General features: G+C 34.5%; 1 long non-coding RNA gene across 2 annotated transcripts in view; it reads left to right on the top strand.

Annotated features, from left to right (window-relative positions):
* LOC122804893 overlaps positions 1 to 25,013 on the top strand; it is a 215,100-nt gene that overhangs the window by 34,446 nt on the left and 155,641 nt on the right. For both annotated transcript variants that reach the window (XR_006365254.1, XR_006365253.1), the window contains exon 2: positions 23,435 to 23,559. This is a non-coding gene — a long non-coding RNA (uncharacterized LOC122804893). The remainder of the gene's footprint in view (positions 1 to 23,434; positions 23,560 to 25,013) is intronic.

Here is a 25,013-nt window from a genome sequence, read left to right as displayed (position 1 = left end):
GTTAAACATTAATTCTAACTTGTGGGGTATTAAAAAAAAAAAAAAAAAAAAAAAAAAGACCTATGAAGAAATTTTCATGCAAATAATTTCAATTAAATTGACAGGAAAGTTCATTTAGAAGAAACCACTATTATTCTTTTATCATTATCATCAGTGGTTTGACTATTAGTTGATTTGTATTAGTCCCAAAAGTTTTCTTTTTAATATAGTTTCATATTTTTTTATTATTTTATAAATATTTGATAAGTAACCTTTTCCTTGAACTTTATGGTTTAAGTATATCATATATTCAGTAAATTATTGACATTTTGTCTGACAGTTGGACTCATTAACTCTAATCTATTTATAACATATTGCCTTAGATGTTGTAATGTTAGTCACATATTTCCATCAAGATTAAATGTATTATAACTTGTTCTACTGTTAAAATATCACCGTTATATAACAGTTGATGCCAATATATTAATTATTTTTCCTTTAAAAATTTTAATTATACACATATCAAAAGTATTCATACAGTCATGAGTATAGGCAATAGGATATACCAAAATACCCATGCCTTAATTTCTGGATTCTTATTTAGATAAGTATTTATTATATTATCATTATATCATCATTTTGGGTGGCCACGGTGGTGCAGTGGTTAGCATTGCCACCTCACAGCAAGCGGTTCTCCAGTTCAATCCTCGGCCAGGGTGTCTTCTTTGTGGAGTCTGCATGTCCTCCCTGTGGTTGTGTGGGTTTCCTCTGGGTGCTCTGGTTTCCTCCCACATCCCCAAAACATGTTGTAGGTGGATTGGACACTCCAAATTGGCCCTAGGTGTGAGTGTGTGCATGTGTGTGCCTTCAGTGGAAGGTTGGGTGCCAGGCTGGCAACTCGACACCATAAAATTCCACTGCCAATCATGAGCGGACAGGTGAGCCGCTGTAGTGACCCCTAACCAGGAAAAGCTGAAATGAGAAGATCATTATATCATTATTTTAATGTACATGTTATAAATTTGCAAGTTATATATTTCTTTTTATCCAAAAACTGCATATTCTTTCACCATCCTGTGGAAATTATTTGGTACCAGTTCTGTGCATTGCAGTGACATTGAGTAACTTGATTTTAACCAGCTACATTTGGTTACTTGCTTCCGTCTAGCTGAATAAGAGGTAGTCAACCATAAAGATAATGTCTTTATAACAGATGACTTGATTTTAACAAGATGCATTTGTTTATTTGCTTCCAGCTAGCTGAATAAGAAATATTCAACCACAAGAATAATGTCTGTATAACGGATGACAGACCATAAATGTCTATGTCTGGAAGATTTATACCCCCCACTTCCCAATTAATCAGATGATGATTAATAGCCATTCAAGGTTTGCTATAATAAAATAAGAAGTTTAACATTAATTTGTTAAACTGATTAATATACTGTTTGGGGGGATAGTGAATCCTTGTATAAGATATAATAGTTTGAGGAAAATAATAATTTTAATTATGTATAAGCTGTCCTTCATTATAAAGAAAAAATTGATCAATTTCTGTATCAGACATTTTGTGTTATTTAAAATATTGTTACGATTAACAGCTAATGTCTTGTATTTTAGTTAGTGTAACCCCCATGTATTTGATTTTATCATTAGAGGCAAGATATTGAGAAAATTTCTTATTTAAATTCCTTTTGTCAGAGTTTATTAGCAATAGTTTTGTTTTCATTAAATTTGAGACCAGAATGAGATTGAAAGTAACTGATTTCATTAAAGCAGAAAGTGAATTAACATTATCACTTAGGGTTAGCAAAATGTCATCAGCAAAAAGTTGCATTTTCATTTCTAGTTTATTCCCAAGAATTATGCCATTAATGCTTGAATTCATTCTAATATAATGTGCAAAGAGCTCTATTAACAAAGCAAACAACAAAGGAGATAGATGACTCCCTCGTTTTGTGCCCTTAGTAACTGATATTGAAGTAGAGAAACATGACCCAATCTTGACATATGCAAAATATTTTTCTTAAAGTGACTTTATTAAATGAGTAAAGTTATGTGAAAAAACATAATTTCTAATGCTAGAGTTAAATAATTCAAATTAACTGAGTTAAATGCATTGTTTATGTCTAGACTCACTAGGGTTACATTCCTCTTCATTAGGTTAACATAATCAATCAGAGAAAATATTCTTTTAATCTTGTCATAAGTGTTTCTTTCTTTTACAAAGCCCGGTTGATCCTCATCTATTAATAAATGAAGTAACTGCCTAATCCTATCAATATGAACTGCCATGAACATTTTCCAATCAACATTCAAAAGAGATAGATATCTATAAGAGCAACACTCATTAGTACTTTTTCAGATTTAAAAATAGGGGATATTACCACATACTTCGAAGAAGGAGGTATAGTTATAACTTCCTTTACTAAATTGAACACACTTGACAACAAAAGAATAGCCTCTTTAAGCATAAGATTAAACATTTCTGGAATAATATTGTCTATGCCAGGCACTTTGTTAAGTTTTAAATTATTAATTTGGGATTTGATTTCAATCATTATTTGCTTATCAGTTAACTTGATGTGCTGGTCCTCTAATTTAATTTTTATGTTTGTCCTAAGAAAGTAACTTAATTTGTTTTGAGATTCTAGTTCTGTAGTTTGTCAGTTAATATTAGAATAATGCATTCTAAATGCTTCCAATTATCCCTAATAAATCTGAAACTTCCTTCCTGGTGCCTGGTATATAAATTTCCTTTATGTGATTTGATTTTATTATTTTTTTTAATTCTATTTGCTTTTCTTCTTTGATTTCTAGGATTCATTAAATAAGATACAAGTCTAATTTTCTCTAGAGCAATAATAGTTTTGTAATATAATATTTTTAAATATGTTTTATTCTTTTCCTGCAATTCATTAGTTAAGTGGTTTATAACACTTTGAATGTTAAGTTTTAACTTATCATTGTCTGCTTGCAGCTTCACTAAGTCTTTATTCCATTGCTTTCTCTTGTTTTATACCATGCTAAATTTTATCATATATATGACTTCAGTGAGTCACACATATATATATATATATATATATATATATATATATATATATATATATATACATATATATATATATATATATATATATATATATATATATGGATTCCTATTACAAGAACGAATGTTCACTACTTTGAACTTGTAATAGGAAGCCTCACTTCTGCAAAAGTTCACTTTAACGAAAGTGAACTTTTGCATAAGTGCACTTCACCGAAAACATTGCAGCACAGTGGAGGATATAAAAAACAAGCTATGTCCTCCACTATGGTGCGATAGTCACAGACCTTAAGGTAAGGGCACGGGTTAGGGTAAGGGGATAGTTAGTAACGCTATCCCCTTACCCTAACCCATGCCCTAACCTTAAAGTTCATGACTATCACACCATAGTGGAGGACATTGCTATGTCCTTCACTGCACTGCAGTTGTCACAAACCTTAGGGTTATGGCACGGGTCATAGTAAGGGGATAGCCCTACCAAGTATCCCCTTACTATGACCTGGGCCCTAACCCTAAGGTCCGTGAGTACTGCACAGAAGTTCAGTACAACACCCGTTCATTGTACTGAACTTCGCGTAAGTGCACTTTCGATTAAGTGCACTTTCACTGCAGTGAGCATTCCATGCACTATTTTGAATTAGTAAAAATTCGATTTAGTGCATGGACCTCATATATATATATATATATATATATATGTATATATATGTGTGTGTGTGTGTGTGTGTGTGTGTGTGTGTGTGTGTGTGTGTGAAGTATAATCAGTAATATTTACTTTAAGAAAGAATTTTATTTCCCTGAAGAAATACTCCTTATAGTCTTTTAAATTTGTTATGTAAGATGGTATTCTAGTGACATTTGCCTTTTGTCCTCTGTGCACTTCTAAATTAAATGTAAGTGTGTTGTGATCTGACAAGGGACATGAAGTTACCTTAACTTTGTCTAGTTTTATAATTACTTCTCTTGATAGGTATGTTCTATCAATTCTTGAAGAGGAACAATGCCTGTGTGATAAAATGTGTAAAATAATGAGTCTGAATCAACATATTCATTTATATCTACTAGATTAAGCATACCAATGAATTCCATCAATGCCTTGATGATGCAATTTTTCCTGTGTTTGCTTATAATATTAGTATCACTATCACTTATTACGCAATTAAAATCTCCAGTTAGTATTATATTTCCTTTAGAACATTGTATGATGTATTCTATCTGCTGCTTAACTACTTTTGACTCCTAACCCAGAGATGTAGTGTAGATTCACTAATGTATATATTTTCACACTTATCTCTAAGTTTACTAAACAAAGCATTCCTGATCTATCCTGATATGTACTTATAAGTTAGGCATTATAATTGAGGTCTTCCATAGAATTCTTACTTCTCTTGTTTTTGCTTATGATGTGAGCTTGCTAAAACTGTATAATTACTAATATTGAATTTGTTTGTCTGCTTGTAAAATTGCATCTCCTGCAAAAATATAATCTGTGGATTGAATGTTTTTAAATATTTAATCAAATTTCCCTTTTTTCATGCCATTGTTTTGCCAGTTACATTAATGGAAATACATTTCACACTTAAACTGTTGTTTATAGAATTTATAGACATATGCTATTACAAGATAGAAGGGAAAACATATATAAAAACTAGAGGAAATGACCTGACTACTTGTGAAATAACAATATGCCAATGTATATAGGCACCAAAAACTGAAAAAAAGAAGAAAGATAACATTAAATGCTGACTCACCAGTCTATACAATCTATGGGGAAAAAAGAACTCTTACACTTGAATTGCCAAGCCATCCAAGTGCACCCTCTAAAGCTCCTATCCATTTTGTACATAAGGCTGACTATCTAATAACTATACTTTTACCAGAAAGGAATCACTTATTATTATTATTTGCAATTTAACTAATATATAAATGTATACCAGCCCCCATATAAAGATGATATCACCACTTAAATTTGTATTTACAATTTCTAATTTACAGTGACTTGGGTGAACAATAAAATAAATCGAAATATTTCACTCTTCACTTCCATTACACATCAGCAAATAGTAATTACTTTATGTATTCTGCTAATATAATTGAATACCAAAAAAAGAAAAAAAATATTTTGCTAATAAAGTAAATTACATACATTAAATATTGCAGTTAAATAACTTTCAATAAATCTGTAAAACTACTTATACTGAAATAGTGTGTGTATCACTTTAAACTACTAAAGAGCTTGAACACCTCAAGCTTGACTTTTAACTAGTTTGGTTACATCATATCTGGGCCACTTAGTTTCATTTGAGCCAGACTCACTTTTGTGATGTAATTGAAAGGATTGATCTAGTTTGAGATAGGGACTTGAGAAAAGGCAGTTAGGAAGCTTAAGCTCACAATCTCAATGGGAATCTGCGAGAAAAAAGTAAGTAAACGGTTTTGTATTTTAAAAATCGGGCTCAAACTTGTGAAGTGACTAATAGTAATCTCCTTCACTTCATGATTTTATATATATAGCAAATTAAACATGAACTGTTTGTGTAACATTTAAAAGCATTACATCTTACATTGAAAACCTAATAAATGCATTGACCCCATGTGCAAACAGGAAAAAGGGATTGAGGTTCAATGGATGGATTCTATTATAAAAACTGTGCAGTAAGTGTAGTGTGTTATATCATGCAGAATGAACCAGACAGGTTTTAGATAAAGACTTCACTTTTAAATAGTACTTAGAAAAGCTTTGGAAGGAATAAGCAATATGTAGATACATTTGTACTTATTGAATTGTTTTGCATTAATATAAGATTATTAAAGAGACCCCATATGCATTACTTTAATATACCTTACTATAAATCATATATTCTGTTGTGTAGTATTATATTATGTTATGAATGTTTTAGCAAAAACAAAAGCATATAGACAAGACTAGATAAAATAAAAAAACAGTTTTTACCTTTCTTTTTTCCTTATGGACTATGTATTGGAATTTCATTTAAGTAGTTTTGAATGCATGATAGTTGTTAGTCTAAATACAAACAAAAGGAAAAGTAATTTAATGACTATTTATCTTTTAGTCTTTCCTTTTTTGTCCACTAATTTCCAGTAGTTTTTTCTCCCCTTGACATATAAGTGAAAAGCCACTGCAATTCATGTCTTCTTACTGATCTATAATGTTTTTGTTTACTAGATGTGAAATATCAGAGTCTAATGTGTCAAAGGTTATGGTGCCATCTGACAGAGAAAAAAAAAGTCTTGCAGGAAACAAAATATGAACTGTCAAATGTTTCTTTTTCAGTTCTTTGATTAATGGTAAATATTCCTTTGTTTTTGTAATCACTGCAGATGAATAGTCATTATCAAATCACATGAGGTTGTCATTAAATTTGACTGGAGAGTTTGCACAAGCTGTTCTCAATACCAGTTCCTTGTCTTGAGAGGAGATAAAGCATACAAGTATATATCCGGGATTGGAGTTTGCCTTTTTAGAAGAAGTTACTAGTGACCTATAAGATCTTTATATGCAATAGGAAAGGGACTCCTGTATATTTAGAACATAAGGCAGCCAAGGTGCAAGGACATTTATCTTTGTTCTCTGGCAAGCCATATTTGCAAAGATTGTTGCAGCTTGAATTTTTCCTAGATCATCAATTTTACTGACCAAGGAGGTGTTTTGTTTTAAAAGAAATTCTGCTTGAAGTTCTTGTTGATTAACTCGGTCCTCTAGGTCATGTAACGTGTCTTCCATTCTGCCAATCTGGGTATTTTGTTGCAGTATCATTACTTTCAGCTTTTCCATTTGTGTTTAATCTCCTCTTTAAAAGAGTCCAGTTTATTGTCCATTTTATTGATTTTTATAGATAAATCATTCAAAAAAGAAAGCAGAGCTTGTAATTCCTTTCTCATTGACTGGTTCTGTGCACTGCTTTTAGAGTAACTCATCTTGATAATTTGTCAGTGTCCTTTCTGTGAAGAATTTGAAAGAAAATTCAGCAAATAAAGAAAAAAATATTACAAAATAGGCTTCCAGGAACTTTAAGAAATAAAAATCTGTAGGTTTAATAAATCAACTGGTCCAAATTTTTAAAATATTCTGTCAGGAATGCATATTATACATCAGAACTAAAGGAAAGTATTGTTTACCAGCCAGCATGTTTACCACTCCCCAGTTAGTAGCATTCTTGATTAAGTACTGGCAACACCAATAGATATGGATGCATTTTAAATATTACAACCGTAATTTGTGCATAAAAGAACATATTTGTTGCTTAGTGTCTTGATGTCTGCTGCCATTTGATTTTCTGTTATCTTCCTATCTACATGAGTAAGTGTAAAGGTTATTTTATGATTCAATTTGATGCTACTATTTAAAGGACTATAAAAACTATGGAAATGTTTGTATTTTAAGGGGAAAGACGGAGTAGGCAAAGAATGCAGGTAGCTAAAGTTGTAACCCCTGAATAGATAGTTTAGTCATCATGTAATGTTTAAGGTACCAATGGTTCTGTGTCTACAGGTTCTCAAGATTTAAACTTAGTCATTTTCTGAATTATGCTAGTCAGTTTGTTTTGTTAATTTCTACACATTTTGCAGTAATGAATTCCACAGGATTCTTCCCTATCTAGGGAATGTTAAATAGCATATCTCTCAACCTGCAGACATTGAAAATAGCAAAAAAATGCCATTGAAAAGTAAATACATCCAGACAAAAAAATCTGGACATCTAATTAACATAACATCTGCTTACCAAATAGTAGATAACTCTTCTTTCTTCCTGTAGGAATGTGGGATAGTACTCAGAAACAAGTTTAAAAACATAGGGTGACAAACATGATGGAAAATATAAGCATATTACCAGAGAGACAGTGTAAAATCTGTAAATTTCAATAAACTGTATCATGATATTCTAACACACAAGTTCATTTATTTTTGCTTATGAAAAAGGGAAGCATAATATATGTGTCTTCTATCTTAAATTACTGGTGTTGCTAGCATGTTGGTTATGTAGTGTGATTTTCTATGTACTAGACAGCTTCAAAAATATCTGTGATGAGGGAGAGTCAGAAGATTATGTGAAGAGGTAAATATAGCCTGAAAATAGAAACAAAGTTCCAAAAATAGGTGCATTATATGCAATGGTATTTCAGGTCTGAAAATAGAGACATACCTCCAAAAATAAGAACAGTATGTGCAGGAATAAATAAGGTCTGAAAATAGGAACATTCCTCCAAAATAAGGATAGCTGGAAGATCTGCTGAATAGTAAATATAGGCAGGTGAAGAAGCTAATTTATTTAAGGAGGAGGTAGGGGGTTAGCACATACCTGAGTACAGCAGCTAGCATAGCCTGTGTAAAGAAATAGGACTGGATAAGCTGACAAAAATGTAATCTGTGTAACTGTGACAATGTAATGTGCCCTGAGGTTGCTCCCATATCAGCAGATTAATACAACTTGTGAAATTAAACAGACACTTCTAATAGTTTAACAAAAATGTGGAAATTATGCACACATATTTATGAGGGAGTAATATGCACTAAAAAGCCTCATAGGAGTCTTTTGTGTTCAACAGCCATTTGGTAGCTGTCTCTGTGCAGCAACTCATATCATGAACTTCAGAATATGTGGTGTGGACAATAATGGTCATACCAAAAAAACGTATACTCAATTATTCTAGAAAGGAAAAACTATGATTTACTTTTCCCATATCTACAACATAGGGTATTTGACAAAATTATTGTCAGCACAATGGTTCAGCATTTAACATTTCTGTGACATTGTGCTTTGTTCTCAAGTTTGCTTCTAAATCCTGAAGACATGTCATTAGGTAAATTGATGATCCTGTGTGTACAGTTTATAACTGTGTAGGTGTTGTGGATAAATTGTTACCTTATGTGGCTGGTTCTTTGATTGATGACCAGTGCTTACCAGGATGGAATTTTGCTTCCCACATAATCCTGAAGAGGATGAAGAGGGTGTCAGAAAATGAATGAATGGATTACTAAAACAAATACAAACTGATTGGAATTCTAGCTGAAAAGCAATATTTTAATAACAACACCTTAATTTTCCAGATAGAAATAAAGGATTGTTGATATTCCAGCTACCAGTTACCATTATATACATTTGTGTTTTGCAGCATTCAGTTTGTACCTCCTTAATTTGACTAATTACTTTAGTTTGAAAAGCAAGTGAGCTTGTCAAAAGACACGCATTTAATTCTAGCCCTGCATTCAGTTTTGTATTGTGCCCTTATGCATGGCAATATGAAATGATGCAGACAAAATGTAGACAATGACAATCTACCAACCCAGGAAATTTCCTAAGACTTCAAAACAATGAACTACAGTAAGATGTTGTGGTTCAAATTAAAGTTTTAATCAGACCATTGATGATATGATTTATTAAGGATGTCTCATGTAAATGATTTTTTACTTCCCCTAAAGTACAGCTACCCTAAATCTGAATATATAAAAGTGTTTAGAGGAGGTGCAGCTACCTAGATAAGAGCTGGGGGGGGGGGCATCTAATATAAAACTACAGTTTGAATATTAGTGGAATTTCCATTCCAAAATGTGACTTTGTGAAATTGCAAAGCCTGAGCTAACAAATTAGTACATGTTGTTAAGCCACTTTTAAACAATTAGATGAAACTATGCTGCATTTCTGTCAATCACAGCATTGTTATGTACTCATTAAGATGTAGCAGCACAAAGACTGTGTTGAGTTCTATAATTATCGGTTTTCTTCATTTTCTTTGTGTCTTACCCTTTTTCCTGGTTGTGTAATGCAGCACAGTAAGTTGTCGTCCTTTTCTGAAGTAGATTTTAAATGCTCAGAAACAATAACCACATGGACAGAAGTGAAACCGATTGTAGCACATCAACAAACAATGCTGATGCTATATCATTTCAATACCTGTAGCATACAATATACATTCTTTGTAAACATTTTCCCTTTGTCTTCACAGTGCAGTTACTATCTAGAGGAAAGTACTTTATCAGACAAAAGTCTGAGTATCTGCATTATTTTATGTCTGGATTGTGAGATGTTGTACAAAAAGTGATAAACTCACAAAAATAGGACTTGCCTTACTTATATCTCTATACTTAAATAAAAAAGTGCAAACCATATATGGTTTGAGATGTTAAGCTTTAAATCTGAACATAGCCACTATGTTTATCTGAGTCAAAGACATGCCAATCCAGCCATAGGCAAAGCAAAGCTTTTTGCCAATTAAAATCAGTAAATGCTGTGTTACAAGCATACAATTGCTATACAGTATAATATCACATGAAAGTCTGACACTTTGTTATATTTCCGCTCAGAGTCAAGCCAGATCTCAGGCGTAATGCTGGCTTTGCTCTAAGTGAAAAGTTCTTGGCTTGCCAGCCAGTACATTATAAAGACATCAAAAACATTTTGATTTCCACTCAAACACAGCTAAGGTTACAGAAGTTGATCAAAAGAAAAAAAAAAATCATAGCACAATTTAAAGTTACCAAACATTCAGCAGTGCCTAAGGGAGATTTAACATGGACACACACTAGCCATTCTAGATCTTTTCAGCATCTCTCTCTCTCTCTCTATATATATATATATATATATATATATATATATATATATATATATATATATATATATATATATATATATATATATATATCACATAAATCACAATGCAGACTACTTTTCATGCACGTTTTATGACTAATGACTACTAAAATGAAAACTTTCAGAAACAAATGTGCACTATATGTGTTTGGGAAGAATATCACAGTCAAGAATTTCATGATATGCATATCCTGACAGTTTAGCTGCTGTTTTTCATTTTTTCAGAGAATCCTTGAAAGTGCAATACTTTATCTTAATGCAGATTTCTTACTTCACCCTTGTAAAGAGTTTTGAAAGTTGGAATTTAAGCTTTAATAGATCACATTTTCACAAAAAAGCAGTTCCTCAAATCACAGCAAAATCCTTTTATTCAACTGTGCAACACTTAAAGGTTTAGAAGTATAGAATGAAGCAGAAGCAACCCACCAATGTAGGAGTCTGTCCACAAGTATTCACTTCATGTGCACATATGGCAAGTAGGAGCAACCCACCAGTGTAAGAGTCTGTCCACAAGTATTCACTTCACGTACACAGGTGGCAATGAGGGAAACCCACCAGTGTAAGAGTCTGTCCACAAGTATTCACTTCATGTACACATGTGGCAATTAGGGGAAACCCACCAGTGTAAGAATCTCTCCACAAGTATTGACTTCATGTGCACATGTTGCAAGTAGGAGCAACCCCCCCGTGTAAGAGTCTGTCCAGAAGTAATTGCTTCACGTGCACACATGGCAAGTAGGAGCAACCCACCAATATAAGAGTCTGTCCACAAGTATTCACTTCACGTGCACATGTGGCAAGTAGGAGCAATCACCAGTGCAAGAGTCTGTCCACAAGTAATCACTTCACATGTACCTGCAGCAAGTAGGAGCAACCCACCAGTGTAAGAGTCTGTCCACAAGTATTCCCTTCACATGCACAAGTGGCAAGTAGGAGCAACTCACCATTCTAAGAGTCTGTTCACAAGTAATCACTTCACATGTACCTGTGGCACTGTCTAGCTGTTTCTAAAGGGAGCTGTGTACCTTTATAAGCCCATTCATTCTTCAGCAACCTCTCTTTGCATGGTCAGCATAAAGATTTAGTCCTCCTTATGAAGTGCACAAAACCATGGCACTGTATTCTGCTGAGCTGCCTTGTGTCATCTCATCTTGCCATTTACCACCGTTAGGTATTGCCTGTCTTGTCAACGAGGGCCAGGACAGTTATACTAATTGTGAGTTTATGAACACCCACTCAGTTCTCAGCTCTTTTCTAACTCATTATTAGCTATGTGATGTGGGATGTCACACTTCCTACAGCCTAAACACATAGTTGCATTCCAGAGGATGTTCTGAAAAATCAACTTAAAAAGCACATAATTATAAAGGATTTTCTACTGAGGGGCAGCCTACATTAAAATTACTGTCATTTTCTTAATAAATCCTTGCCCTTTCTAATTTTTTTCTATTATAATCTGGTAAATCACGTAGTTAAAAAGTCAGACTCAAGAAAGGTCTGGATGCCATAAGGAGCTATGGGTGTTAAATAAACAAAAAATGTGCTAAAGGCTTAAATAAGTTAAAGGTGGCAGTATGTCTCACCACTGAACTTGGAGAAGAGATTTGTTCCATAGAACAGGAAGATGCTGTATGACAAATCTATCTCTTCTCTTTGCCTTACTTATTTGCTGCAGTAGATTTAGATCTGTGGCTGTAGTGTGAGTTGGACTATTTGACTTATTGAAGTGTAAGAACTGACCATGTAAGCAAGATTATGATCTACAATACTCCTTCAAAATATTCCCCCTTACCCTGAAATACCAATTTTAATAATGCAGAACTACTAACACACCTCCTCCAAATGAACAAGAGAAAAAAATTACGTACCTCAGTCATATATATTCCCCTTGGTGTCAACATTTCAATGGCATAAAACATCCTACACTGGATGTCAGACGAAATCTTCCATGAAACAGCATGTGATCTGAGAATAGACTAGCAACTACTGAACAAAGATAATCCTATAGAAAAAAAAGTACGCGATCAACATTCACTTAGATTCATACCAACAGGCCAAATTAAGATGTTTGCCCTACAGAAATAGCAGCTATGTTTCCACGGGTCCCCTTTACATTACCGAACCGACACGCAGAAGACCGAGACGAAACGACCGACAAGCAAGTTGATCGAAAAGGTGATTTGCCGCCAGCCGAAAGACCAACAAGGGTAATGTGTGAGCACGACTCGGTAAGTGTGCGATAGTGATGGAGTTAGGAGTGGTCAAGTAAGTGTGCGATATTGTGGTATTTTGGGTTAGGGTGTGGGAAAGGTGAGTGTGTGGTAGTGTTGGAGTTAGGGTTCGGGTAAGGTAAGTGTGTGATAGCGACGGACTGTAGTTTAGGGACGGGTTAAGTGAGTTAGGTTTAGAGTGCAGGTAGGGTGAGTGTGCGATAGTGACGGGCTTTATGTTTTAGGGTGGGTTAAGTGAGTTAGGGTTAGGGTGCAGGTAGGTTAAATGTGTGATAGTGACAGTCTTTAGGTGTAGGGGTGGGTTAAGTGAGTTAGGGTTAGGGTGCGGGTAGGGTAACTGTGCAGTAGTGTCGAACCTTAGGGTTAGGGTTTGGGTTAGGGTTAGTGGATATGTCATTGTGTGTCATGTGTAGTTTATGTTGTTTGTGTCGGTGTAATTGTGTTTGGTTTTGTGAGTTGTCGGTGTTGTGTGTTTTTGGTTATTTGGGGTCGGTGTTTTGTGTGTCGGTGAAGTGTCGGTTCGGTAATGTAAAGTAGATCCGTTTCCACATATACAATGATTGGCCTAAATAACATTTACCATCAAACCACCTATAATATAAGGAACACAGCTAATTTTGACAAACACACATTTGTAAAACATTTTTTTAATGACAAACTGGATCATACTAGAATTCCTACTACTAGATGACATTGTCTTATATTTCTACCAAACTATCCTAAAAGTTCTAAATAACCTTGCCCTAGTTCATACCAAATGATTCAAATTAAACCCAGCAGCAAGGGTAACCAAGGAAACTAAACATCAAATTCACTAAGGAGACAAAGCCTGGCAGGGACGGCTAAAAATTAGAACTCAAAACAGTGGACATACTTTTAGGCAACTAAGGAATCTTAGAACCTTACAAAGCAGCATATCAAACTAGATTATCGAAACCACTCTACAAACCAACAAGACAAGTATCAAAATAACCCAAAGCTTTACTGGTCTTCAGTAACTAAACTACTACATCACTGTCACTCATCCACATCGTTAATCACATCCATGTCACTCATCCACACCATTAACCACATCCATGTCACTCATCCACACCATTAACCATATCCATGTCACTTGTCCACACCATTAACCACATCCATGTTACTGTGAAGATATGTAAAGACTGCCAGCCTAGCTAGATAGAATTTTGTAGATAATGTTGTAGATTTTATAGATAATTTTGCCATTTGTAAATATTAATATAAGCCACAGGCTTGTTCTCTTAAATGTGAAAAGACTGTATTGGATGTTGAACTGCAAAAATGTAACCACATTGCACTCTGCTGGAGAAAAGCTGATAAGTCAAGCATTGTATAATTGTTAGATCTCAAAACTTGGAGCCGAGATGTCGAGATGAAGGAATTCTTCCTATTGTTTTGAGACCAGGGATACTTGCAGTAGGAGAGAGTGGGAGCACAAGTTAGGGTTTCAATCAAGAGTGGAATTTAGGTTTAGGATCAAGGAGGAGGAGGAGGAGGGGAGTTTTAGGGTTAGGAGGTGATTGAAGACTTTGAGATTAGGGAACAGGAAGGACATTTTTGATTTAGGGATTTGGATAGGGAGTTTTAGGATTAGGGAGTGGGAGAGGAATTTTAGGGTTAGGAAGTGAACAGGAACTTTAGGTTTAGTGTGTGGGAAGGGAATTTTAGGTTTAAGGAGTAGGAATGCTGCTACTGGTCAGGCCTATGCTTCTGTAGGTCTCTGTACTTGTGATGGCACTAGAGGTTAGAGCAGGTGGTCCTTGTCAGGGATGATAAGTAGTCAACTAGTCTTGACAGATGTAATTTTTTTATAGACTGACCCATGAACACATGGCTCTCTTTCCTCCAGGTATGAATCCCTAAGAAGAAAGATCATAATTTCGGTTGAGTTGTCAGATCAGCTCTGATCTCAGCCACGTGCCTTCACAGTTGCTGCCATCTTTCAAAGTGCCGTTATCAAAATGAAGAATGGAAGTGCAGTGCTGTGGTTCACAGGTTTGGAACCACACTCTCTGGGGTGTGACATCACCAGAACCAAACCCAGCTATCATGTGGAGGCATTGGATATGAAACTGCTATCAATGGCATTTTGATTTTGCCAGACTGTTTTGTGACATAAATCTTTTTTTAGGGACACATTCACATTTCATTTCCATGGTGAATAACATTCAGTAATGAATTCATTATTTTTAAGTTGCTTGGATCTGTATCTGTGTTTTTACTTTACTGTTGTTATCTTTACTTAAACATTAGACCTGAATGTCACACATTAATCATTTCTTTAGGCATACCTTTTGCAGTATTGCACTAGATGAAATATATATATTTTTTCCTTTTTTGTAAATAAATTTTCCTGCGTGTGCAATTTTGCTTCATGATTATGCAGTCTCAACTGTATCCGACCCCATTTTCCCTATTCAAATCATAGGGGTATTAGAGAATTACTAGGGTACTTTGCATAGGTCTATGTTTACTGGTCTAATGAAAAAAATCATTGAACATCTGACCAGCGAATGTAACCTACCAAATGTTCAATCACTGAACGTTCACTTCAGTAAATGTGTGAGACAGGGAAAGTAACTAGTTGGCCAACATTTCCTTGTCTTACACACCGCAGTATTTCAAACCCAAACGGGTGGGAGGCTTCATTACCCACACCTTATTAACTATATGTACCAACTCCAAGACTGCACTACAGTGGGGAAAAAAAAAAAAAAAAAAAATATATATATATATATATATATATATATATATATATATATGGGGGGGTGCAGGCTGCTTCTAGTATACCTCCCATGGGATCCACCCAGAGGGCATCCAAACAAGGTGCCTCAGTTTCACATGGTGGAGCAGTGACTGTACTTCTAAATTCTCTTGAATATCCAAATTCCTTGTTATATCACAAAGACTGACCCAGCAACCCGACAATTACACCCAGCTTATGCCACTTACCTCGCAGTCTCATTCTGTCTTGCTTTTGACCATAGATGAGGCTATAGGTTGAGTAGGAGCAACTACATTTGTGATATTTGTCAGCTTTTACTTCAACTCTACAGTCCAATACATTGTCTACGGTATTGTCAGATGTATAAGTTTAAATCCTAGGATCTGAATCCTCTGCTCTATGCATGTATTCATACTATTTTTTTGACTTCAGTAATTCCCTTTTCTCTGCTTTTTTGTGACAGTTTTGGCCCAAGCTTGCTGACTATTAAGCCCCCCTACCTCAATCAGCCATAAAATGTAACATGGGGACCATGACCCAGGCAACCATGAGGGTGCACAGTGTTCTTGTAATGTCCAATGACAGGTTATTATATTTTTATGGCCTAACTCTACCCTTGATGGTGGCATCAACACTTGCATTACCATATGTGTCATCTATGCCCTCAAGTCATCACATCTATGCTCATGACACACACATATGCTGCTATTATCATCAGTGTGGGTATCAAAGCCAGTGTCTTCCTGGCACCAGTTAATTACTTCATGACTAGCATCTGCTTTTCAGTCAAGCCTTGTCATTAGAGCAGCTGCAAGAGCCATGTGCAAACACACACACACAAACACACACGCGCACACACACACACACACACACACACACACACACACACACACACACACAGACACACACAAACACACACATATGATGAGCACAACTATCCTCTCTTGCTGTGGTGTCAAGAGCCCAAGCATCTGGTTAAAATTGGAGCACTTGGACTGAAGTCAGAACTTTATCCTCACAAGTTTTTACTCTCCATTTTTGAAAAAAAACATTTGCGCACAGTAAGCCACAATAATTGTAATAACAGCTGATTCTCATAGATGCTGTCTCTGAGAATATGTAACCATTTATACATGCAAATGCATAAACTATTCTGCCCAAATTTCTCCCTAATCAGTACAATGTGTACATTGGGTCACATCAGAGAATAGCTATAGGCTTAGTGAGACCAACTAATGGAACAAAATGAATATATATTATGAAGGGTCTGTCTTGTGAAGTATGCATTTATATAAGTACCTTTGCTATAGTTTTCTTAATGCTCCTCAAATTTCTTTGTGGTTAAGAAAGAAGTTCTTTAATCATTTGTTGCCATGCCATGCCATGATGTCTAACTAGGTCCTGACATATTTAAAATGATAGGTACAGAAAATGAGCAGACATGAGAATAAAAATGAAGAGAAGGGGTAAAAAGTCAAAGTTAACCATTGCACAAGTAATTCAAAAAAATTAGGATTAATCACTGCACAACTAATTCAAGATCCTCCTTCCATCACAAGTATCATGAAACAGTTATTAAAGGCTAGGCAGTGGCTGTCTTTATCAGCATGTTAACTTACTATGTCAGTATTTCTTATATGATGTTCTCGTTGTTAGCTTATTATTGTATTATCAGCTATTTCCTAATCTGATAGCACTAATATTAACTCAACAACAGCACAAAGACTGTTTCTAGGAAAACTAAGGACAGCTTTTAACATGTCAGTAAATATCTGTATCTATGGAATGAATGAAATAATAAACAGCTGTGTCTGTGATAAAAGCGTTGGTTGTGCAGTTCTGGAATTAAAATGCTCAATGTGTAACTTAATTTTATGCTGATGATGTTTATAAGGAAAATATAATTCTTTAGTAATGATAACTACCAGTATCACTGTCAGTTTCAGTTCAGTACCCTTTAAATGTCATACTGGAACATGCAGAAAAGCAGGTGTTCCAAGCATCCCATTAGCAAGTTTGACTCAACCCCATTTCATTTATGCTTTTGGTCCCAAAAGACTTCACATTTCAAAAGCCTTTTCCTTTCCAGGTTTGGTATTGTAAACATTTTTCTGCTCTGCCCTTTTGGCACATTTCCAAAGCCTCACACAATGGGGGATCTAGATGTTAATGAGCAAGAGATTGTGGGAAAATGTGTAGTGGGACGCCCTAGCTGACCTGCATTTTAATGCTACATTTATCACATTCTTTCATATTTGTCTAGTGAACCTTGAAAAACACAGTAAACAACATACACTGAGAAGTTTCATTTTAGACTTGAGCAGACCGCTTGAAAGTGTAGTTGAACAAATAACAAACTGTGCTTTGTTAATAGTCAGACAACACTGAAAACGTAGGATTGTTTATAGCTAAACACTGCTAGATAAAACAATACATTAATTAAGATCTATGTCATTGGTAGTTTATTATTTTTATGCATAATGTGTTATTTTCAGACATTATACCAATCAACAACACATGCAGCAAAAGTTTTTTTTTTTTTTTTTTTTTTCGGCATCTTTAGCCTTTTAAAGGTTTTAAATGGAATATTCACTGCTGTATTTTTCCTCTGGTCTTTCTCTATATATTTTTTCTTTTTCTTCTTTTTCTGTATTTGTGTTGATACGTAGATTTTTTGCTACAAATAGCATATGTATTGTACTTCTACATCATATTTTGTCATGTAAAAGCTGTGGTCCAGTACTTTGTTGCATAAACATAACTATGGCTGTCACATTAATGAATAAGATCTGAGGTTACAAATGAGTTTAGAAATGTATGGCATACAGTGATGTAGCAAGTAAATCACCAATGACAGAGATTTGGGAAAAAGATAGGCTTACTCATTTGTTTAGAAAGAAGGATTACTTTACAAAATATGTTGTAGAGCCAAGCTAAGAGCAAGGCATGGCCAATTACAAAGGTTGCAGTTGTAAGAAAATCATAACTTTAGATCGATATTGTCTGACTCCAGCTTTCTTTTTGCACATCGCTTTATTCTATTTAACATTGATCTGGATTTGATGGCTGCTTATCTCTTGTCCAATTTCTTCACCAAATAAACAATCTCACTTGACTTAATAATATCTGCCTGCCTTTCTAACTGCTTATCTATCTAGCTGCATTTCATAATTCACTAGAATGTCACTAGAAAACACAAAATTTCGTAAAAAGACACTTGAATCGATATGCATTACAACCTATCCTCAGAAAGGTTGGATTAATTTTGGAAATTAACAACCACATCTGAAGTCAGTAATTAAGGCATTCCATAATTCAAAAAAAGCATTTCTATATGATTGAGCCAAATCAGAAAACAGTTGTTTGGACAGAAATGTATTCCAGTGAAGTACAGTTACTTCTATAAGTGGATCAAGAGTCCTATGGAGGACAGAAAAGGACTGCAAGTCTGGTGAATAGATTTGCATTAGTGTTTTTTATTTCAGTAAGGGAAACCACATCAACTACTCTCACACAATGGACTTTGTACTATAATGAGACACAAAGAGCAAGAAAACTATTGAGCTAACTCCAAGTTAGTCAGCTGGTATTCTACCTATCACATCCTCATAAAAATGTTTTATGTCTCTCAAATTCATTTTTGAACTAATTATGTCATAGTTGTTGCCTTACTATCTCTTCAAGAAGAACATTTATTCATTTACAACCCTTTCTATGAAACAGTGTTTCCTTATATCTTTCTGAGCTATCTCACATAAAGACTTACTACATCTTAGACACTGTGTAGTCCATTAAACCATATAAAGGTTTATATTAATATTCCCTTTTGTCTCATTTGTTCAAGACTGCATGCTGATTGATTGCAAAATGTGTTGTTATGGTTTGCAGTTAAAACATGCATGCTTTGTATTTGTGTCCACTGACAAGCATTTCTTTAACATGTTTATTACATTTTAAGATCAAAGTAACTTGAATTCCATAGTAATCCATATGGGATCGTACCATCAGTCTTTAGAGAGTGATGAAACAACTTGCTCTTTTCTCCTGATGGGTATACATATAGTATTCCTCCAGCCTCAATTGTTTCTTTCCTTTTCTTCTCGCATTGTTTACTTCCATTAAATCTTCATATTTGAGTTTCCAAAGAAACTTTTTGTGGCTATTGATAAATTGGTTATCTGTATTCATGTGCTTCTTTGTGGGATGTTGATTCCAGTTCATCGTTTTGCATTTGTCTGCATAAAACCTTGGTTTTATCTTAACTTCCTCCCTCCCTCTCTCCACCTTCTGTCTCATTAAATTTCTTCCCATCATCTCTGTGTTAGTTCAGGAGTAAATGGAAGACAATATCAAAATAAGCTTTCTGTGCGTACAGTCACATATTGAACCACTGATTATCTTCAAGTCTAGAGGTTTTTTTTTTTGCATTAGAAAAAAAAATCATTGATTGTATTTGACATACCTCTGATATCATGATCTCTTAAAAATGTAATAGATCTGACAGAGCAGAAAAATGGTCCATAAACTAAGGTCAACCTATGTGTGCAAAAAAAAAGCTTGATTAAGTAAGACTACAAGATGTGAATAATTCTCAGTGCTGGATTACTCTTTTATGCCCATGTAAAATGGCAGTTTGTTCAAAAAAATTCGGCACTTACATCTTTCAAATGTGAAAAGAACATGCAGTAAAACAGCACAGACTATGGGATCTAGCAGAACGTTTGTGCAGGTCACAAATACAATAGCCAAAGTACAAATTGTCACATCCAAATGGGAATACAAGGTTTAAGCACAGAAAGTTTTCTCCGTGATTCATTGACAGCTATTATAACTTCTATGTTTTCAGTGGGGTGCAGTGTAAAAGCAAAGCACAAAAGAAGCAGGGAGGGATCAATGCCTGAATGATTCAATAAATGCAAATGTTTTATATGGGATGGCACACATTAGCTATGATGCAGTGGGTTGTTAGTAACACGGTGGCTGACTGAGCCTGAAGATTCACAACACGTTTTCTCACCCTAGTGATTATCATACAAAGTTGCACAAGAAATTCAAAGCTTTTAAAAAACTTTAAGTTGCTGTTTCAGATGCTGAGATAAAATTCTGGTTAAACAAACCCATTAAATGACCCATTGTTAGGAACCATGTGGATCCTGAGGGTTCATATCTGTATTAAATGCAAGAAAGGTGAGGCTATAACCATCTGTTGACTGTGAGACACCTCTGACATCTTAAGATGATGCAGAGCAAAACAAATGCTTCATATCATACTCATTAGGCTACAGATAATAAACAAAAAAAGTATATGTGACAGTTAAGTATTAAGCTTCTTACAATGAACACGTTAGTCTGAAAGCCAGAGTAGCTGTTTTGTAAAATATGTGTTGTTCCAATAAATGGTATCATATCATCTTGGATTTTCAGCATTTTTCCTTTTAATATATTTGTGGAGTTACTTGATTAGTCAATGTACTGTCCAATCAATTTCAAAAATGTTATGCTAATTACTCATATAGTGCTTTGGGAAATATTTATTAAAACAATGCTGTCTTACTGAATGACACTTTTGTATGGTGAGAAAAACATATTGTTTTCACAAGTATATGTATACTGTACTTCACAAACTTGGCAAGGAATGAATTATATTAAAATATTCCTTTTTTACAAACATGATACTTTCTCACAGTCGATGTATAAATGTAAGGATAAGTGACCAAGGAGACTTGGCCTGTTACAAAAAGGGGTATTTATAGAGAGTGCTGATTGAAATGCAGGAGGTGTCATTTGCTATTATTAATGCTTTGTATGGTTAGAAAAGAAGAACACTAATATACTGGGATGCATTACAATCATCAGACCATGTCCAGCATTTTCCCTTTTTATTTTTGGCAGCTAACCTTTAGAGCAATGAAAGTCTCAGAACTGAAAAGCCCACACTTTCTCATGACACACTACCATGTGAAAGCTTGCCTCCATCATAGTCCACTAAATGTGTGTTATCTTTTGGAAGAGTAAGGTTGTGGAAAACAGAACATTTCTGTAAAAAATTCAAGGTCACTGCATGTCAGACTTAGTCATGTTTATTGAAATACATTGGTTTTAATGAATCAGTGGGTTACAAGGATTTGTACCTCTGTCTTCGAGTCACTCTTCAAAACCTAATGGGCCATGTCTTTCACTCAAGGGAGATCATTTTACCACTTTATTCTTCATGAGTTTGACCCAATATTAAATAAAGTTCTGCATACAGTAGTCATTGGACAAACTGCCTAAACAAACTTGGAAAGGTACAACAATTCCTATCTAGAGAAGTCACAGGACTGGGAAACGAACTCTTTGGAATGGTTTCAGGAGATGCCATTATATTCTGTTTTTGTTGGTTATTTTGAGGTGAGCTCTGCCTGGTATACAAGGCAATTTCTAAGACAGTTTGATTTGAAAATCTGCACTGGAAATACCATAGAAAATCAGATCAAACTCGGGAACCCAATAATTAAAATACATTTCAAAGTAAAAATAAAATAAAGAGGGAGATACATAGAATGACTTTCATATTTATGGATTAAGTTTTCAGTTTTTCTCAGTAGAAGTCAATAAACCTTCTTCAAAATATAAACCAGATAGATAGATAGATAGATAGATAGATAGATAGATAGATAGATAGATAGATAGATAAAAACAGTTAATGTTGTTGAACCTTAAATGCAGGTTCATTTTGCAGAACATTTTCTCTATCAAACTTCTTGTAACTTGAATGATCATATTGTTCAAAAAGGTAAGGTGCACCCATAATCCACCCACCTTTCTCATGTCTGCTTGCCTTAACCTCACCTTGTCCCTGCTCCTGCCCCAACCCCAACCTGCACATTATCTTAAGGAAAACCTTTACCCTAACAGTACCACTATTTAGATGAAGCCTGCCTGGAGGTACATAGAGTTTTTTTTTTTTTTCCCTTCAGTAAGATTCAGTTGATTAAAAGTAGAGAGCTGTTGTTATTTTCTGGTCATTGAATTTTCTTTATAGAGAGGTTTTGGCCAGTTTTGTGTTGGACTGGCAGAGAACAATGCAAGTCATTTCAATCATTTTGCCAGTCAACATTTTTGATTGCATTTATATATACACATACACACACGCGCACACACGCACACACGCACACACGCACACACACACACACACACACACACACACACACACACACACACACACACGTACACATAGGTATACATATATTGGTGTAGCTGTATATGCAGATCTATATTTATCTGTCTATGAAAATATCAATGTACGGATACAAAAAACAAGCTTTTTGAAAGCCAGTAAGTCACAAGTTTGACAAGTGAAGCTATGGACATTTGAACTTCAGTTTTTATATGTTGATTTTCATTACTGCGAAATACTTCTGATAATATTTCTCAGTGGCAAGATATAGCAGGCAGTATTTTAAATACATTTTACATTTATAAAGTATTTTATATGATTTTTTTTTCCCATTTTACATTTCTTTGCTGAATGGAAATCTGAAGGAAGTGTCAACTTTTTACTATTTGCTTAGCTTTTTAAATAGGATCAACATGATATTTTGTGAACATCTTTAAAATGCTCATTTCTGACTCTGTGGCAAAGCAGAATATGGTAAAATCAGTTTGGACAAATGGCATAGGGTTAGAAAGAATACAGACTGATTGACCCTCTGGTTTCTGTACTATTTTCTTTCCTTATATCAAGTTTAACACTTTATTATATTAACTGTTCATTCTTGGCCCATAGAAGAGCCCCTTTACCATGTTTTATTTTCTAATAAATATTCTCTTTGTACTTATAGGCCTTGATAAAAATTGTATATGAACTGGAGCACAAATATTTTGGTTGATCAACATATTACGCATGCCCTCAATGGAACATGTCTATAAAAGGAACCCTCTGCAACTGAATACTGTTGCTCCAAAGGTGAGTCACATTAAAAGAAAAACTTTCAGCAACAACATAGTTTTATATTTTCTTCACTGTTGTTTGACCTCAGAGTATAAATACATAAGTATGGGGGTGTGGGAGTGTCCCCTGTCACATGACGATACAGAAGGTTTTTGCCACTGTAATAAAAGCCTCACTCTGATGCCCATTTAAGGGAAATGGCATTAAAGTATTGGCAATCAGGGAATTAGTTTTCAAACTATCAACATGTTTCAACCATCAGGCATTTTATCATCATCCTTGCTATAACCAGGCAAGCATTCACCACTACTCTGCCCACATGCCAAAAAAGCAAAAAGGAAGCCACTTAGATTGAATAATTTACACCCCAATACACATATCCGAAACCTTAGAAATAAAATCATAGTTTACTAAACCAAACAGACTAAATCAAAACAAATAGCATAAAATGAAATAAGAAAGCAAGACATAAAATAAATCATACAGAGTGGCTATTCAGTTAGATTAACGGCATTATCAGGAGATCAACACAATAATTGCTAAATCAAATAACTTTCAGCTAAACAAAACACATAGCTATACAAGAAATCTCAATGATATTAATGCAATTGTCAGCACATTATTGCATTGCATCACAAACTCCTTAAATGATAAAAAATAGAAAAGTATAGGAGAGCAACCATATAAAGGTACACATGAGCAAGCGTGTTTATGAAAAGCTCTGCAATCTGTGTAAAACTCTTTTCAGTAATTGCATCTCATGTAAATGAATCAGAAACAGTAATCACAATAAAAAAAATAAGTGAAAATAGACAAATTGAATGCAAGAAGAGTTGATTGTATGAAAAATTAAATATTTTACACTGTAGGATTGGAAAGCTCAAATCATAATCTGTGGCTTTTTCTCCCACAATAAAAGTAATCTGCCTAAAGGTAGGTAGTTAGGTAGATATTTGTCACACAGCACCATAGTCCCACATTTTCATATACGTATGAATTTTATTCTAAATTTAATCAGCAAGAGAAGCTGTCCTGCGATGAAAATGACAAATGCAGCTAAAACTGTATACATATCCAACCTGTAGCAGCATGGACCCAATATAAATTGAACACAGATAACTAGCAAACAAAACTTAGTAAGTAAATAACAAGATAAGCTGGGCTGTGCTTGGTACACATATTACTGGACACTCAGTGTACACCTTGCAATTCTGCAGGTGTGGTAATATCGGTACTACACACACATATATAAACATGCATATACATACACAAATCTACCAGTATGCCTCACAGCATCAGTGTAGTCAGCACATAGATCTACATTTGCAGTAATACAACTGAACCATTACAAGGGTCTTTTCTTTTTTATTAACTCTAAACGGAGTGTATTAAAGTTTTTTTTTTTTTTTTTTGACAGATTTTACACAGCAATAAAATACTGGCAGGAACTTTTACAAAATGGTTTACTT

Source organism: Protopterus annectens, chromosome 6.part0, assembly GCF_019279795.1.
Source record: "Protopterus annectens isolate FY-2018-M chromosome 6.part0, PAN1.0, whole genome shotgun sequence".
Taxonomy (NCBI): domain Eukaryota; kingdom Metazoa; phylum Chordata; order Ceratodontiformes; family Protopteridae; genus Protopterus; species Protopterus annectens.
Note: the sequence above shows the minus strand (reverse complement) of the source record. Positions and strands in the feature narration are given on the sequence as shown.